Below are 17,824 nucleotides of genomic sequence, written 5' to 3'. Positions count from 1 at the left end.
TTTCTGTAATTTTCTTTTCCTGGCTATTATTCATGGCAGCATATACAACCCACCCTTATGGGTCTAATTCTTCTGTAAGTGCTTGTTACTCTTCTCTGGATCCTCCTTTTATATAAGAATTTGTTTAATCCTGTCCTATTGGCTGTAAGGGGAGGAGCTAACCCATGTGTATATGCTGCCATGAATAATAGCCAGGAAAAGAAAATTACGGTAAGTATGAATACATTTTCCACTATATATATAGATGTAAAAGATGTATATATATATATATATATATATATATATATATATATATATATATAGGACATAGGAAGAGCACTCCAGAGGTCTTATTCAAAGGTATTTATTCGGTGAGAAAATCAATCGACGTTTCGACCATACGGTCTTTATCAAGATATAAAAACAAGTGAAACAGTGACAATATATAGCCAAACCAATAAAAGACATGATCACAAACCTGAAAAAGCTGTGTATCCCCAAGCCATGTGTGAACGCCAGTATGTGATTATGAGTAGAACCGGAGTGATCCTGTCGGTGACTGATGACGTCACAGGAGTGCGACCGGAAGTAATCGTGTGAGTGTATCTAGGTAACCTAGGTTACCAATCCGTGAATACCCAACTGAGCAGATATGTGAAATAGTGATTAAAGAGATATGGATCAAGTATTAAACTGCTAATGATACTGGATATTTCTAACTAGATATATAATGTGTATACATTGGCTAATCTTATAACGGAAGAGGTTCCAGAGCGAGATGGCAAGCGATGAAGATGATGTATAATAATAAACGGAGAATGGAATAGAAAAGATCAGAAATATGTATAGCCTGAGAGTTGAGAAGTGTGTAATGCAACAAAGAAGTAGTGAATAGACTGGTGAGTGAGAGCTAAAAGGTGTGGTGTGTGTATGGAAAAATGACGTGGCCAAAAGCAAAAAAGTGACATCGGAATCTGTGCCGTCATCAGTCACCGACAGGATCACTCCGGTTCTACTCATAATCACATACTGGCGTTCACACATGGCTTGGGGATACACAGCTTTTTCAGGTTTGTGATCATGTCTTTTATTGGTTTGGCTATATATTGTCACTGTTTCACTTGTTTTTATATCTTGATAAAGACCGTATGGTCGAAACGTCGATTGATTTTCTCACCGAATAAATACCTTTGAATAAGACCTCTGGAGTGCTCTTCCTATGTCCTGTATATATACCTACGCTTTGCAGCACCGAGGCTTTTTTTGCAAGTGAATCAACTTTAAGGTAGAGTGCCAGACTTTGAATATTTTTATTTATATATATATATATATATATATATATATATATATATAGATGTGTATATATATATGGTGAGGAGTACTGAGGTGTTAGAGTGTACATACAGGTGTTAGCGTGTACATACAGTACACTCTGTGTGGAAGTGTACTGTATGTGTGGGGTTCACTGTCTGTGAGGGTGTACTGTGTGTGTGGGGGGGGGGGGTGAAGGGAGTGGGTTAGGGATGAGATTTACAATTTTTACTTAATTAATTATTTTAAAAGAGAAACAACAAGCAAATATCACCCTTACCTTACCTTGCAGAGAGGGGTTTAGCACAATCAGATTCATGGTGGTCTGGAGGACTGCCTATCCACCGGGTACAGGGGAGGTCACGAAATGAGAGGTATCTCTTATTTAGCTTCAGCACTTACACAGACTGACCTAAACACACACACACACGCACAGCACAGACTGATATATACACACAGACTGCCCCCCCTACACACACACAGACGGAACTTCCCACACACATAGACTGACCTCCCCAAACACAGACTGACCCATAAACACAGAGACTGACCCCTGCCCCCCACACAAACGCAGATTGACCCATACAAAGAGGGAGAATGGCCTATAAACACAGAGACTGAGCCCCCCACATACAGACTGACCCATACACACACACACAGATTAACCCATGCTAGGCAGAGCTGAGCTTCCTCTCCTCTCCCTATCTCTCCCCTGCACTGCTTCCTGTGACCCAGGAGGAAGTGAAATATAATCACTTCCTCCCAGCACAGTGCCCTCTGTGTTGAGTTCCCCAAGGTACAATTTGCTGTGGGCCATAGAGCTGTGGGAACTTGGAACCTGTGGGACCTCATCTCATTATTTCCCGGTTGGTTTGCCTTGCTCCCGTTTCTTTCTCTGAGAGAAGAAGGAGGCAGGGACCCCTAACTGACTACCCACTTCTGTGCACTGCCACAGCCCAATCCAGAAGACCCATCAGGCAAGCGGCAGCATAAACCAGTGGTGGAACTCCCGGCCCTGTGCTGGACCCTCTATTGCTCTGGGCCCCGGTGCAGTTACACCAGATTCACCTCCGGTAGTTCCGCCACTGACATAACTCCATGCAGAATAATATATATTTTTATGTACATAATTTACATCCTGCCTAAGTCACGTTTGCTAGGTGTGAAACGCTCCCCTGTCACATAATTAAAAATTTCTCTGAATGTGCAGTGTTTCAAAGTTAAACACTACACATCCTAGCGTCTACCACCAAACCCTTTTCAAAAGTCAGATGCGGTCATGTGGCTGGAGTAACCCTTTAACATTCAATTTTACTTGGTACATAAAAATTAACATTTTGTGCACTACAGAATGAAATCGCCTGTTTTAATATGTACATTCCTGATTACATATCAGCTGCCTTTTTGAGCGACTAAACTCTAAATTCCCCTTCATCTCCTAGTCTTCATACCTACAATATACGAGAACAAGTGGACATTCTTGGTGATCTGTCAGTTCAGGTGTTGATAATCTACTCACAAAACCTAAAGAACATTTTCAATAAATATATAATAATGAATGTTACAAGCAATTGACAAGACAATGCAAAATCCAGAATGTATTCTAATTTTACAATGTATATATTAAGTACCCATAGTTAACTGTTTAGGGACAGTGTACTTGAGATCTTTTGGCATTTTTTTTTTAACAACTTAGTTTACCGTGAGTACCCATACATTTGTTAATTGTAAGCAAGGTTATTCAATACACTCCACATGTGTATTTATCAAGGATGTATTAAGGAAAGCTGAGAACTGCTGAGAGTTAACAAGAATTTTTTTTTACCAAAATAGCCACATTTTTTAAATAACGTAGATTTTTGCATTATTGCATTGCCAATGTTAAACAATTTCATGTTTAGAGAAAATACTTTTATCAATTCTAGCGGGAGGTGATCTTTTGCAGCAGTAATAAAAATGTTTGTGAATGTAAGTGAAAAATGCATTAAATATGATTTCACGCTATCTTAATCTCTAATAAACCATAACTCGGTTTATGAGGAACCATGCTTCTTTTCAGAAACTATTTCACTTTTGTTCCCAAACTGTAAGTATGAACGGAAAAAAATCAAAGAGATATCGAAGCTGATATAGGTAAGGGAAAAGGACCTACTTGAAGATTTTTAAATACCTCCAAATGCTTGAAACTCGTAATCAAAATAAAGTAACGCAAAGATTCTCTGCAGATGGTACCGTGTCCCAATAAGACTTTAGCTGCAATGTCAAGGTCAGGTTTCTTTTATGATCAGAAGGAATATCTGGCTGCCATCTGCCGCAGTCAATTTTAAGACAGTTTTTAGAGCCTTGTTGAATAAATCAATCAAACGCCAAACTATGAGTTTTGGTTTACAAATGCAGGACTTGCATGGGCACTTTAAGTGCAATGACCGTAGGTCTGATTCCTCCTTTCTCAATTTGTTTGATCTTGCTACCTATTAGTTTATGCTTTGCATTAAAAGTCAAATTAATTACTGCATCATTAATTACACACAAACCCGTTTTATGACCAATTTGTGTGTATTGCGCATTTTGTGTGTTTTTTTTCAAATTCCGTGCAGCAGCATCATGGCTATTACTTGGTATTTAGATGTGTAAGTATATTACCCATGTTAAATACATGTAATTCTTTTTTTGAATAGTTTTAACTGTGAAAACCCATGCATTTTACGAGCTAATGTGCTTAGAGCACTTTAAAGGTTGTTCATGGCTTTACTTGATTTTTGCATGAGAAATGCATGGATTTTGCTCAGCGCAGATATGTAACACACAGAGCTGTTTCTTTAGTGTGAATGTTAGCGCGGGTTCTGAGTTCATTCTAAATGCCATCCATAATATGTGTCATGGTTCCTATATACATATATGATTACAAATAAAAACAAAAAAGTACTTCACCTCTTTTTTCTTAATAAGTATGAGATATAATACACACAACAAAATTTGCACAGGCATGTCTCACGGTTATTTTGAGGAGCAAATAATATACAAATATATCTAATATGTTGTGAAAAAAGCACACTAATACACCCCTGTGTTCACATATGCACATATGATACTCTACATTTACAAACATTGGTTTGTTTTCACATGAATCTATAAGTGCATAGACACTGCATAACAATAAACTCCTGTATTCACATATGCATACTTCATGCATACACACCTGCATTCAAACACACAACATGTACAAAAAGAATGTGCATTGGAGCCCAATGATTCTGCACATAGATACACACCACAATTCACACACACTCGAACAACTCTCATATAGAATCCTCTGCATATACACGCGTTGGCACTACATACGTATTTGTTTCCTCACATTATGCACACCTATACACAAATATACACATCTACGCCCCTACATTCTGACATACAGATATAGTGTAAAGCCATATACAATAAATATACATGCATTTGCAAACTTGCACTACTCACAAAAACATTTTTTAATTTGGCAATGCGCACATTCAAGTATACATTCATACAAATGCATTCACACTATATGTACATGTAAAAATACACATAGGAGTTTATCCTTTGAGTAGGGAATTGTGGAGACCTGACAAGAGAACCACATAACTGACTTGGCGCTATTTTTAAGTTTGGCTTTGGTGGCTTAAAATGTTCAATTTTGTTTTTAATTCTCCGATATGCATTGCTCATCCGACAGCTGTAGGGTTTATTCACATTGTTAAAAAAAAAAAAAAGAAATCTGAATCACAACATTCATGATACAATGGTTAAACTATGTCGATAACAGAATTGAGGTATGTTTTTTAATCTAAAGCTAGTTTGACCTACATTTTGCAATCCAGTTTTGAATTCATTACTATTGGTACAGTCTACAGAACTACTTATTTAAGATTACGTTTGACAATTCAATAAGTATCACTGTGAAAGAATACATCTGTCCTATGATTTTATGGACAATTTGAATGCATTTCTTCCTTACAAATAGCAAATATTATGTGGTACACATTCGGAGCTTGAAAGTTACCAACAGTGTTATGCATTTATTTGAATCAACCTATCAATAAATTACATGGTCTTCTGATCAAAATTCTTATAGATTGATGCCCTAACCTCTTTTATTATGTATCTTGTAAACTATCTTCAAAACATTCAAATAACACCAAGTGAATAACAAGGAGTGTGTGTAATAGACAAATACAGTGCACTTTGAGAAAGACTCGAGAGGGGTCGAAACGCGTTAGTGCTAATATCTATTAGATTTTATTTGCTCTCCATTTGTTTTTATCTACTTGTGAAAAAAAAAAATATTTTTTTATTTTAAGAAGAGCAGTTCCAGTTCCTTCACACTAGGATTTAAAATTGGATTCCATCACAAGAATACTTCTACCAAGCATTGATAGTCTGAGTCAGCTTTTAGAGACTCAGCAGTATGTGAGTGTGCCATTGTATATATTTTTGTATTAACTATTTTACTTTGACATACTACACCATATATTTATATGTTTATATTTTACAGGTTTTATTCCATGTTTTTTATTATATGGTAAACATACTGATTTATGGGAGTTTTGTATTTGTATTTATCTATTACATATACACTGCTTTTTATTCATTTTGGTGTGTTTAGAATGACACCTTAGTGTGTGTAATTTATTGCACTGTATTAGCACTTTTTTCACACACCATTTCCATGTGCGACCTGCACATATTCTAGGATGCTGCAGGCTAGACACAATCAAACTCACTCTACATTATAGCTTTTGTATGCTTTTTTATTTTATTTTTCTCTGTTCATTCTTCATGTTAACTCATGCTGTAGATAAATCTTTTTGTGTGAACATTGTTTGATATTCAAACAAAGATTTTAGAAATCTTATTTCTCAATATATTTAACTTTTACTTTTTTTATATTCGTAAAACATTTGATTACAATTGCTGTTTTACCAGTTACATGTCTATATCTTCTTTGCCCTCTCCTAAAGGGCAGCCCACCTTATTTGACTGCAAATTCCTGTCCTACTGTGTTTTACACCCCACCTCCTATAGAATGTAAGCTCGATTGAGCAGGGTCCTCTTCAACCTATTGTTCCCGTAAGTTCTTTGTAATTGTCCTATTTATAGTTAAATCCCCTCTCATAATATTGTAAAGCGCTACGGAATCTGTTGGCGCTATATAAATGGCAATAATAATAAATAAATAAATATCAGTAGGTTTTAATATTATTTTGGGATATAAACCATCTTTGGTGGCAACGCTGTATTAAAGACAATAACTGATTACTTTATACATGGTTCCATATATTATATGAGTGTATTCATTTTAAGTAACATGTACTGTACATTTATGATATCTAATTTCTCCAACAGAAAGCAACCTCAATATCCTGTAAATAATTTAACCCCTTAAGGACCAAACTTCTGGAATAAAATGGAATCATGACATGTCACACATGTCATGTGTCCTTAAAGGGTTAAAGGACCACTATAGGCACCCAGACCACTTCAGCCCCTGGGGCCCGCCTCCAATCCCGCCCACAGGGTCCGCCTCCAAATCCCGCCCACAGGAATACACACAGACACAAAAACACACACTGATACAAAAGGACAGACACACACACACACAAAAATACATACTAACAGACACACATATTGAAACAGAAATGCACGCATATAGGCATACGTACTGACACACACATACTGAGACATACACACATATACAGACACACAGGCATACATAGTGACAGATAGACACATACTAACATACATACAGACACACATGCATGAGGACTTACACATACATACACACACCGACATTACATACATACATTAATTCATACTGGCATACATACATATATACATACATACTGTCATACTGACATACTGACATACACATACAGAGAGTCACATACATTCTGACATACACACAGACATTCTAACATACACACAGACATACTGACATACGTACAGACATTCTGACATACACACAGACATACTGACATACGTACAGACATACTGACATACACAGACATTCTCACATACATACTGACATACGTACAGACATACTGACATACATACTGACATACACACAGACATACATACAGACATTCTGACATACATACAGACATTCTAACATACACACAGACAATCTGACATACACACAGACATTCTGACATACACACAGACATACTGACATACACACAGACATTCTAACATACATACAGATATTCTGACATACATACAGACATTCTGACATACACACAGACATACTGACATACACACAGACATTCTGACATACACACAGACATTCTGACATACATACTGACATACATACAGACATTCTGACATACAAACAGACATACATACATTCTGACATACACACAGACATTCTGACATACATACAGACATTCTGACATACATACAGACATACTGACATACATACGGACATACTGACATACATACTGGCATACACACAGACATTCTATACATACAGACATTCTAACATACACACAGACATTCTAACATACACACAGACATTCTAACATACATACTGACATACATACAGACATACATACATTCTGACATACACACAGACACAAATACAGCTAATTTTTCTTACCTTTTTTTGCAGGTGGAAGGCTGTGGCTGATGGGAGTCGGCGTGGCTCCTGCAGGCTGCGGCCTGTCTTTCTTTCCTCCCGCGCGGCGCTGAGGGGAGGGGAGGGAGCTGGGAGGAAGTGACGGCCACTTCCTCCCAGCAGTACTTTGCGGTTGGGATTTTTTTTAAAGGGGCCCGGTCGCGCTATTGCACGGCCGCAGCGCTGACCGGGCCCCTGAAGATACAGGGCCCATCGGGTGGCCCTAAGTGAGTGGGCCACCCGATGGGCCCCATCAGCATGCGCTACACGTGGGGCCCGGGCGGCCGGGCCCCCCAGGGCCGCCGGGCCCGTGACAACCGTTATGGTTGTCACACCCTGATGGCGGCCCTGGGTCTGGGTGCCAGGTCCCTCTAGAGAAACTGCTATGTTTCACTGAGGTTTAATTCAGCATCTAGTGGCTGTCTCACTGACAGCCGCTAGAGACGCTTCTGCGATTCTCACTGTGAAAATCACAGTGAGAAGACGCTAGACGTCCATAGGAAAGCATTGAGTAATGCATTTCTATGGGCGGTTTGAATGCGCGTGCGGCACTTTCCGCGCATGCGGCATTCGGAGCTGACATCGGCAGAGGGAGGAGAGTTCCCTTAAGCCCTTCAGCCCAGCGGGAGGGGGGCCCTGAGGGTGGGGGGAACCTAAATGATCCTATAGTGCCAGGAAAACTAAGCTTGTTTGGTCCTTTAAAGATAATTTTGTTACTATATGTATAAATTTCTTGAACTACATCTTGTTCTTGGCTGTATTAAATGTAACTGACATAACAGAATGGTAAGAAAGAGAGCAACAGAGGTCACCAGAAAAAAAAAATTAACAGTAATATAAAATTAATGCATACATGCATTGAATAAATTCTCGTTTTGAGATCAGTTTGAATTTGTTGAATTGCGTATCATATAAATAGTAGCCATTAAATTAACATATATGGGAAGGAATATTGGGTTCTGCTTTTTGATCTACATCATCTATGGAATGAAAGCAGCCAACTGTAACAAGCTGTGTTGAACAGTGTAGCAATCAGGTCCAGACATCAGCTGAAATTGGCTTCTATTCAACCTAAACAATCGTGAATATATACATATAATATTAGTAGAGTAAGTTATATGGAGCAAAAGCAGCCCACCCTTTATTTTGTGTATGATCTTTGCATTCCTTGGCCGGAGCAGCTGATAGAATATGGTGTTTATAGTTAATACTTCAGACAAGTAACACCCTGAAAGGGTAAAAAGTTACATATAGAACAGAAGGGAAAGCAGAGCTGCTAGAAAGAGTTTATGGGAACAAAATTTACTTTTGGCACTTATAGAACTATAGTAAGGAGAAGGGGAAAATGGGGACACATTGATAGACAAATTATAAAGAGGCAACTTCAAATGTTATGATGACTGACAATTTGTTGGTATATGTCTGCTAAAAAAGAAGTCTAAAAATTAGCACTTTGACATGTGAAATTTAAAAACAACCCAATAATAGCTAACGGAGTACCAAAGATGCCAAATGATAACACAACTGCAAAATGATTTAATGTGTAAAGGGAAACGGTATGGAAGAACTGAGGGTAACAGTGATCTCAAGTCTCAACTCACTGACAGTGATAGACAGACACGTCACACAAGAAAGTTGACAAATCTCAGAAAATGCAGGTCAACATATGAATACGTAATTTATTGGGTATTTCTTTGACCTAGTCTCAAATGTAAATTACGTTGTGAGAATTACAATGCGGTAATTTATGGTAGGATTATTTTTGGAACTTGCTTTCTTGAGAACAGCAGTGGGTATAAGAAATACAAAAAAATGGTCATCTTCACAATGGAAAAATAATATGGTCTGATGTGCCACCTTCCAACTCTTTTTTTTCTTCTATGATTCCTTCAACCCATTGAGTTAATGGGTTGTTAAGTCTTGTTGTTAAGTCGTGGGTTGTTAAGTCTGCAAAGTGTAAAATGGGGAGTGGGTCAGTAATTGCATAGGTAGCCATCTTGAGGGAGTGATTGATAGAGCAGTAATATTAGTATTCATATATGATGAAAGTGTTGACGCCAACAAATTCAATTTTTTTTCCATGTTTCTATGATTGATTCTAGTTCTAAATGATAGAGTAGTGTACGTGTTGATCAGTGAAACCCCTGTTACCAATAAAGTTATATGCTCTGTGTAACAGATCGACGGGCACCCCGACTGGGTACCTCTGTTGAAGGATGCTCCTAGCACTTCCTGAGAACTCCAAGCACTGCAGCAGACACCACAACCATCGAACCGGAGAAGCATACGAATGCTTTCAAGCATATGAATGCTGTAAACAGCTGAACAGGAAAAACATACAATCAGCTTACACTCCTGGCAATCAGCATGCAATCCAATTCCCCCTAATAATGAGACGACACTTCGTTTTGATGTCAAGCAGAACTGACTGTACTGGCACATACAGCCTCTTTTATTCACAATCCACAAACATAGTACTGCCCACAGGGTTTTGAAATACAACCAATAAATCCGTACAATACACACAGACACTCCCACACAAAATCCTCCCCTCTGCCTATGATATGATTACTGAACACAATGGGTAATATAATTATCACAGGCAGAGAAATACAGTTTTTACAAAATGTTAATAACTTCCAAAATATACATGCCATTCACATAAACCATACATTTTCAGAATCAGTATGCTTGAAATATACACATACTCAAAAATCAGGGCAATCGGTTCAGGGGTTAAAAAGTTAAGGGAAAGTCCTATTTGACCAAATGAAGCATGGCTTTTCTGCCCAAAACCAGTTCCACAGAGTCTTCTATCCTGGACATAATTGGGAAGTAATCCAATTACCTCCAAGGACAGAGGGAATCTTCATTAGCCACATGGTAGCAAAATACAATAAAATACATAAAAATACATAACTGTGCAGCTATTGCATAAAACAGGTACATATCCCCAGATAGCTTAGATCTGAGCGCACATTATGACTGAATGGCGCTCAGATCACATACATACAGTTCAATTGCCATGGAGCCAAAGTCTTTCACATAGTCTTTCGTTATACGAATGGGCTCCATGGCATAGCTATCTGGGGTAACACTGCTCACATAGGGCTTTCAGGTCTTTGCAGGGGAAAATCAAGCATTGTAACATGGGGCCATAGTCACAGGGCAGGAGGCTGGCAATCAGTCTTCTCCAATGCCCAGTGGCAAGGCTGGTTCCGCCACACTCTGCATTCATTTGAATCCTGCTAAATATAATCTATGCATGGCCCTTTACATGGAGTATAATTTGAGAAATAAACTATACTCCTGAATGGACATAACAGAGGTTAATAAGGTAAATTATAATTAGGAATTCAGAAAGGAAGTGAAAAGGAAAGGAAATAGAAAAGACAAAGAATGTAGAATTGTTTTGGTACAATACAAAAAGATTTCAGCAGTTCTCGAAGATTCCTTTTTGAGTCCTTGCTTTCATTACGTCCTCTTCAAGGTGATTAATAGTGTATCCTAAAATAGAGCATTGCAAACATAACCTTGAGCAAACATACTAACAGCTTTTTCCCAACATGAAAATATTAAATGTATGACAAGCTAAGTTTTCAATCAAAGTATAAATAGCTTCTCCTTGGCCTATATTCTTCAATTTATCCACCAACCTCCGGTGTCACTGCATGGAAAGCAGTAGGTCATATCTCAGTCTGTGATTCTGCTTACTTTTCTATCACAAATTAATTCTGATAATTTCACATAGCCTGTAACTAATTAAAGCATCTCCACACCTGTGAATAATATTGCAATGGCCTTCATGACAGGCCACGTGCACGGACAGCCACGATATAATAGAATTGTAACCAACACATCAATACAGCATTTCTGTGTAGATCTTTTTCTAGTGAATAAAAATGTTTGATCAAACTATCCCTTGCAGGGAAATGTCATGTACCCTCAGATTGACATTCCATCACAACATGACAAGTTGTTAGTTCACTCAATATACACATTCTAAAAGCTTATCAAGGTCTGTGATAAAGTGCTCTATATTTTGTCCTCTCCATTATATATTTCTATTGCAAATTTTAATTAAATAAATGATGGAGAGAAGATGTTATCATTCACAAATCGAGGCTTCAATATGAATCTCCCTGTCTTGGATCTGGAATGAATGTTATTCGTTTTTCACATTTTAGATATTGCCACATAGCTAGACACAGTAAAAAAATGATCTGAGAATCCCTAATCCATCATACACACAATATAAAATCAGAAACACATAATACTCATTCCACGATGTCTGATAACGTTAGCAGGTCACAGGAAGCAGCAATGTGTTTGTTTTTGTAATATAGAGCATGGTCCCAGCTTTATAGATCTAAATATATACATTTTCTTATTTAATGTATTTAATAGACATCCCTAGTATGGGTTGGAAATATCCCACAACATGTGTTACTAGACGCAAGAGAAAAGTAAGTATTGAATGCAAACAACAAAAGCAATGTTTACTTAAAAAAGATAAACAATAAGAGACAGCTGTGAACAAATATCTCTATGGTTCCCCCACCCACGAAAACGAAGACACTTCTAATTTCCTCTATAAAAATAAAATAAAATATTTACATTACATGGAGGGCTTGCAGAATCCTTTCCTTCCAAGGAAATTATAATGAGACCTTGGAATGTTTCTTTTTGCTATAGTCTTTGCTACATTATTAGATTAAAAGGCCAATTTTCTTCTGCTTTGTATACGTCAGTATAGCTATTCACTAAACTGTGAATTGATATGAATTCATACTGAAGGTTCAGAATTTAGGTTAAAATAGCCGGCCTATTCTCCAGGAAAGATTCACCTAGAAAGATTCTCCAGGGCAGCTGTTTTTATATTATCTACTTTGTCCTAAGATTTGCAATTCACCAATTAATTCTGATGATATAAATGTTGTGAATTGTTCTCTTTTCGACGAACAGAGAGGAACATAATTGAAGGGTGTTAAAACAGACCAAAATAGACAAGCTAGGAAAATAGATGATTTAGTTAAACAGTTACATAGTAATTAAAGCTGAAAAAAGACTAAATTTCCCCAATTTCAGCCATGCAAACATTTCTGCTGTTGATCCAAAAAAAAGGTAAAAACACAAAAAAGTGATTTCCATTTGTTCACTAAAAATGGGAAGAATCTCCTTCTTGACTTCAAAATGGGGTCATGTTTCTCCATGAATTAACAAGTAGTTACTCCACATCTGGTTTTCCAAAAAGCACCCAGACATTGTTTAAAAATCTCATAATAAAACCAAACCCAGAAAGATCCACATCTTTATTAATCTTACTTTACTATAAATGGATTAAGTGAAATCCCCTTTCTTCAAGTCTAACCTCTTGCCCATTGTGCAGTCCTGTTAATTAATAGGTTACTTTGTTTGTTAGTTAGGTTAAGTAAATAGCATGTCTGCTTATTACATTTTCCAGTTATCTTATTTTTATTTTTTATTTTTTATACCATAGTTGGATTGAATGTTTGAGGAGGCTGGAGATCCAATATTACGGATTGCTCCTGGTAGACATCAGAGGCTTTTGCATTTTATTCCCATTTCTGTTAATGTGTTGCATTCTATGTTTATTTTAATATATGCCCTATCCCCCTTTTTGTTGTATACTGTTTCTTTTTTTCATCTTTATTTAAAGATTTTATAAGATAACATAGATTCAGGAAATAAACAGAAAGTGCAACCAGACTAGCCGATTCTCATCCCGACAAGGGTAGAGTGCTTTATAAAACAGTATTGGGATTCCATCTCACCCAAAACGTTAACCACTATGCACATCCCCTAGAAGGCACAGCACCCGCATAAAGGAAAAGCCTTAGAAAGAATCACATGTAACAAGAAAGACATGGAAGCAATATATCTAATGCTCAATGACCTGTAAGGGAGTTGTGTTGTAAACCTTTGTGTGTGACCAATAGAAGTGAGCAAAGATTATCTGGCATACTTACATATAATATATTATTGTAATGTAGCCAAGTCATTATCAGTGATGTAATGGCATTTTGAGGTCTGTACATTATACATGCATTTTATGTAGTGTCCTACTCAGTGTTCTTAGAGGCACTGAACTATATAGCACAGGTACAAAACCTCTTTACCTTTCCAGTGGTAGAAAACATGTAGAGGTCATAGCATCCAAATGTGCATTATCCAAATGTATGGATTATATCCATATTTGAAGTCTCAAACCTAGTATCAATAAAAGAACACTATGGCGTTAGGAATGCAAACCTGTATTCCTAATGCTACAATGCCCATGGCCCTAGTCATCTACAGTCCCCACTTTTCTGTTAAAATGCATAATATAAAGATTTTACTCACTTTTTTACAGTGCTGAGACACCCTCGGAGCTGCTCACCTCTCCACCTCCTGCAACATCATCGAGGAAGCATAACTTCTCTTGGTGATGGTCCAAATTCCCCAAAAAAAGTCAGCTGTATTTTGAGGTCAAATACTATGGGCTAAAAACTGATATTCAGTTTTGTGACAATTTACACTTTTAGTGAATAAAACATGTGTTAATAATTACTTTTTAATGACCACTATAGTCACCCCAACCATCTCAATGAAGTGACAACGTGGTTTTAGAGCAGTGGTACTAAACCAACCCTGCAATGCAAAACATTGTCGTTTTGTAGAAATGGCAATGTTTACATTGCAGGTTCGAACACTCCTCGAGCGACTGTATTCCTGAGAGTCCCCAGAGTCACTTCCGCTCCACTCACAGAGTTAAACTTGGCTAGGGGAGGCAGAAGCTTATAAGAAAACATTACATTTCATTAAGGAGCACTCTAAGCTAATACACATGTGTGGTGTATGGCACAAACGCATCCAATTCTTCCCATAAGAAAGCATTCATTCCAATGTTTTCCTATGAGCTTCTGCGTCACATAACCAGGTTTTACTGCTCCCAAACCACTTCATCACTACATTGAGATGGTCTGGGTGATTGGGGTCCTTTAAAAAGTCATTTATTTACACATGTTCTATTCACTAAAAGTGTAAATTGTCACAAAACTGAGTATCAGCCCAAAATATTTGAACAACCAATAGAGCTGACTTTTTTTTCAGTTCAGCAATTATGATCTAAACTTTGAAATTCCCTTTAAATTGCTGAAAATTCACAGTTTAGGAAAAAACCTTGCAGATCTCTGTCATGTTGATCATCGTACCTCAGCTCAACACAATATAGCATTTTCATGGATGTTAAGTTCATGTTTAGTGACCCCTGCATCAAAGGGCATGATGTAATAAAATAACATTTTGATTGGCGTCTCTAACTCCCAAGAGTCTCTGCAGCGGCTGATGTGTTTCCATTTCACATGCCACATGCCCAAATGATCGAGCATATTTTTTTTTCAGCTCTATAAATAACGTGGAGGAACAAGAAAGCTGCTCAACGAGTATCTCGGCCGGTGAGATTTATGTGCACCCCAGTCCAAAAACTGCCAGTCTGCCCTTGCAGTCACCCTCAAAATTAATAAAGCAGCAATTCACACTGTATTGAGTAATAATATTATGCACTCATTTCTAATCTAATCACATGCACGAGAAATGGAACGAGAGAAAGAAAAGAAACAGTGACTCAACTTATGTGAGTTACAAAAAGTGCATTGAGCGCATTCAGGAGGCGTAAGATAAGAAAAGCAGCTGGCACATCCTGCATGTTGTGGCAACAAAGCCAGCTCTGTAAAGCCAGGATATTTCATTTGGGAAGTCGTTATGCCACCTCTAGATCTTTCTTTTCTCTTATTCGCTCATGCAACATGTTTAACCCTTTATATGCTGCAAATGCTGGCACATGAAGTGTTTAATCCTAACCACTTATCTATATAGGTATATATAGAGGTATATATATAAATATATATATATATATATATTTTATTTATATTAATATATTATATATATTAATGGCAAACACCTCGCGTATGGTATTTGTTAGACTTGGGAAGGAACTTAAAGGGGCGCACCATAACCACTTCATCTCACTGACATAGTTATGATGCCTCTAATTACCCATTCAGTGTTAATTAACTTTTAACCTGTTTAACACTGAAGGAGGCTCCCCCAGTGCCCACAGCCCAGATTTGCTCGGTTTCTGCATTGGCCCAAGCAGCAGTGGATGGCAGTGATTGGCTGGCACGAGTTGGCATGGTAATACCTGCAGAACCGTGAATAGATGGATGGCACCATAACCACTTAAATTAGATCAAGTTGTAATGATGACGAGAGTGTTCTTTTAGCAAATCAGAAAAAAAAACCACTATGGTTGAAATAAAAGCCTTTTACCAATTTAAACACATCTGCTACATTTATTTCAGAACCCATGACATTTTACTTTGGATTGTGGTATTATTTTACTGCAATCTTTAACCCCGTAAGGATACATGACATGTGTGACATGTCATGATTCCCTTTTATTCCAGAAGTTTTTGACCTTAAGGGGTTAAACAAGCATTAGATTGTTGCTGTGAGTTTGTGCGCGAAGTTTATTGCTTTAACTGAAATGTTAGATAAAGCTGATGCAGAGGATGTTGCTCATCGGATTTCAGTAGTCTTTGGAGCGGTGTCGTGTGCAACGTTTGATCACAATTGCCCAGTTAGAATTGATAATAGGATTGTTGAATGGTTAAAGAGCTTGCTAAAATGCTTTATATGTGAAGAGTGTGTCGTCTTTTTTTCATTTTACAAAAAGTGCTGATTAGAATAACAAAAATTCACTTTTGCAATGCTAATGTATCATCAGTAGAATCTGTTCAACACTTGGGAGTCTCATGTTCGATTCTTGGCATGGCTGACTCAGATAAAATGAGCACTGTGAAATTGGGTTATAGTAACAATCCCTGGATGTTGGGCAAAAACAACATCCCCAGGACATACGTGGAAACCAGAGATTATCTGAATGTACTTTTCCTTGTTAAACACTTCGTTAAACTAGGAAAGTCCAATGTAGTTTGGAATAGCCTTCCAGCTGAAGTGGTAGAGATTAAAACATTGAGGGGGTTTAACCCCTCAAGGACCAAACTTCTGGAATAAAATGGAATCATGATATGTCACACATGCCATGTGTCCTTAAGGGGTTAAAGGAATACTTTAGTGCCAGGAATACAAAGCTGTTCCTGGCACTATATCTCCCTCAATGCTTTCCTATGGGGAAAAATCTGACGCTGGATGTCCTCATACAAAGAGTGAGGATGTCCAGTGTCAGATACCGGACCAAAGGTCCTTTTCGATTCAGGAAGCCCTCTAGAGGCTGTCTGGTAGACAGCCACTAGAGTCTGACTTAGTGTTGCAATGTAAACTTTGCACCACTTAAATGAGCTGAAGTAGTCTGGGTGCCTTCAGTGTCCCTTTAAGCATGTGTGGGATAGGCATAAGGCTATCTTTGAACATAAGATAATGCCAGGGACTAATGACAGCATTTAGAAAATTGGACAGACTCGTTGGGCTGAATGGTTATTTTGTGCCATCACATTCTATATTTACAAATTAACCTTGTTACACCCTCTCTACCTTTTGTATTTGTCTGTGTGTATTTTATGTTCTCCACTAATTGTACAGCGCTGCGGAATCTGTTGGCGCTTTATAAATACCAGTAATAATAAATAATAAAAATACACCCCTATGGCTGTCAATAAGACAGACAAGATGCATCAGACAAGATGCAGCAATTGCTCAGAGCACCTGCCTTGCAAAGGTTTCTCACTGAGCTGCATAGGGATGTCTGTGATTGGACAGCATCACCAAGTTTAGCCATGGTTAGAGGGTGGAGGCATTGCAAAGGCTTCAGACAAGCGATCTGCAGCTTTTTCAATCTGTTTTAGATATTCCCCAAATTAAAAATGC

This window comes from Pelobates fuscus, chromosome 5 (assembly GCF_036172605.1).
Source record: "Pelobates fuscus isolate aPelFus1 chromosome 5, aPelFus1.pri, whole genome shotgun sequence".
Lineage (NCBI taxonomy): Eukaryota > Metazoa > Chordata > Amphibia > Anura > Pelobatidae > Pelobates > Pelobates fuscus.
This window is presented reverse-complemented; position numbering follows the sequence as displayed.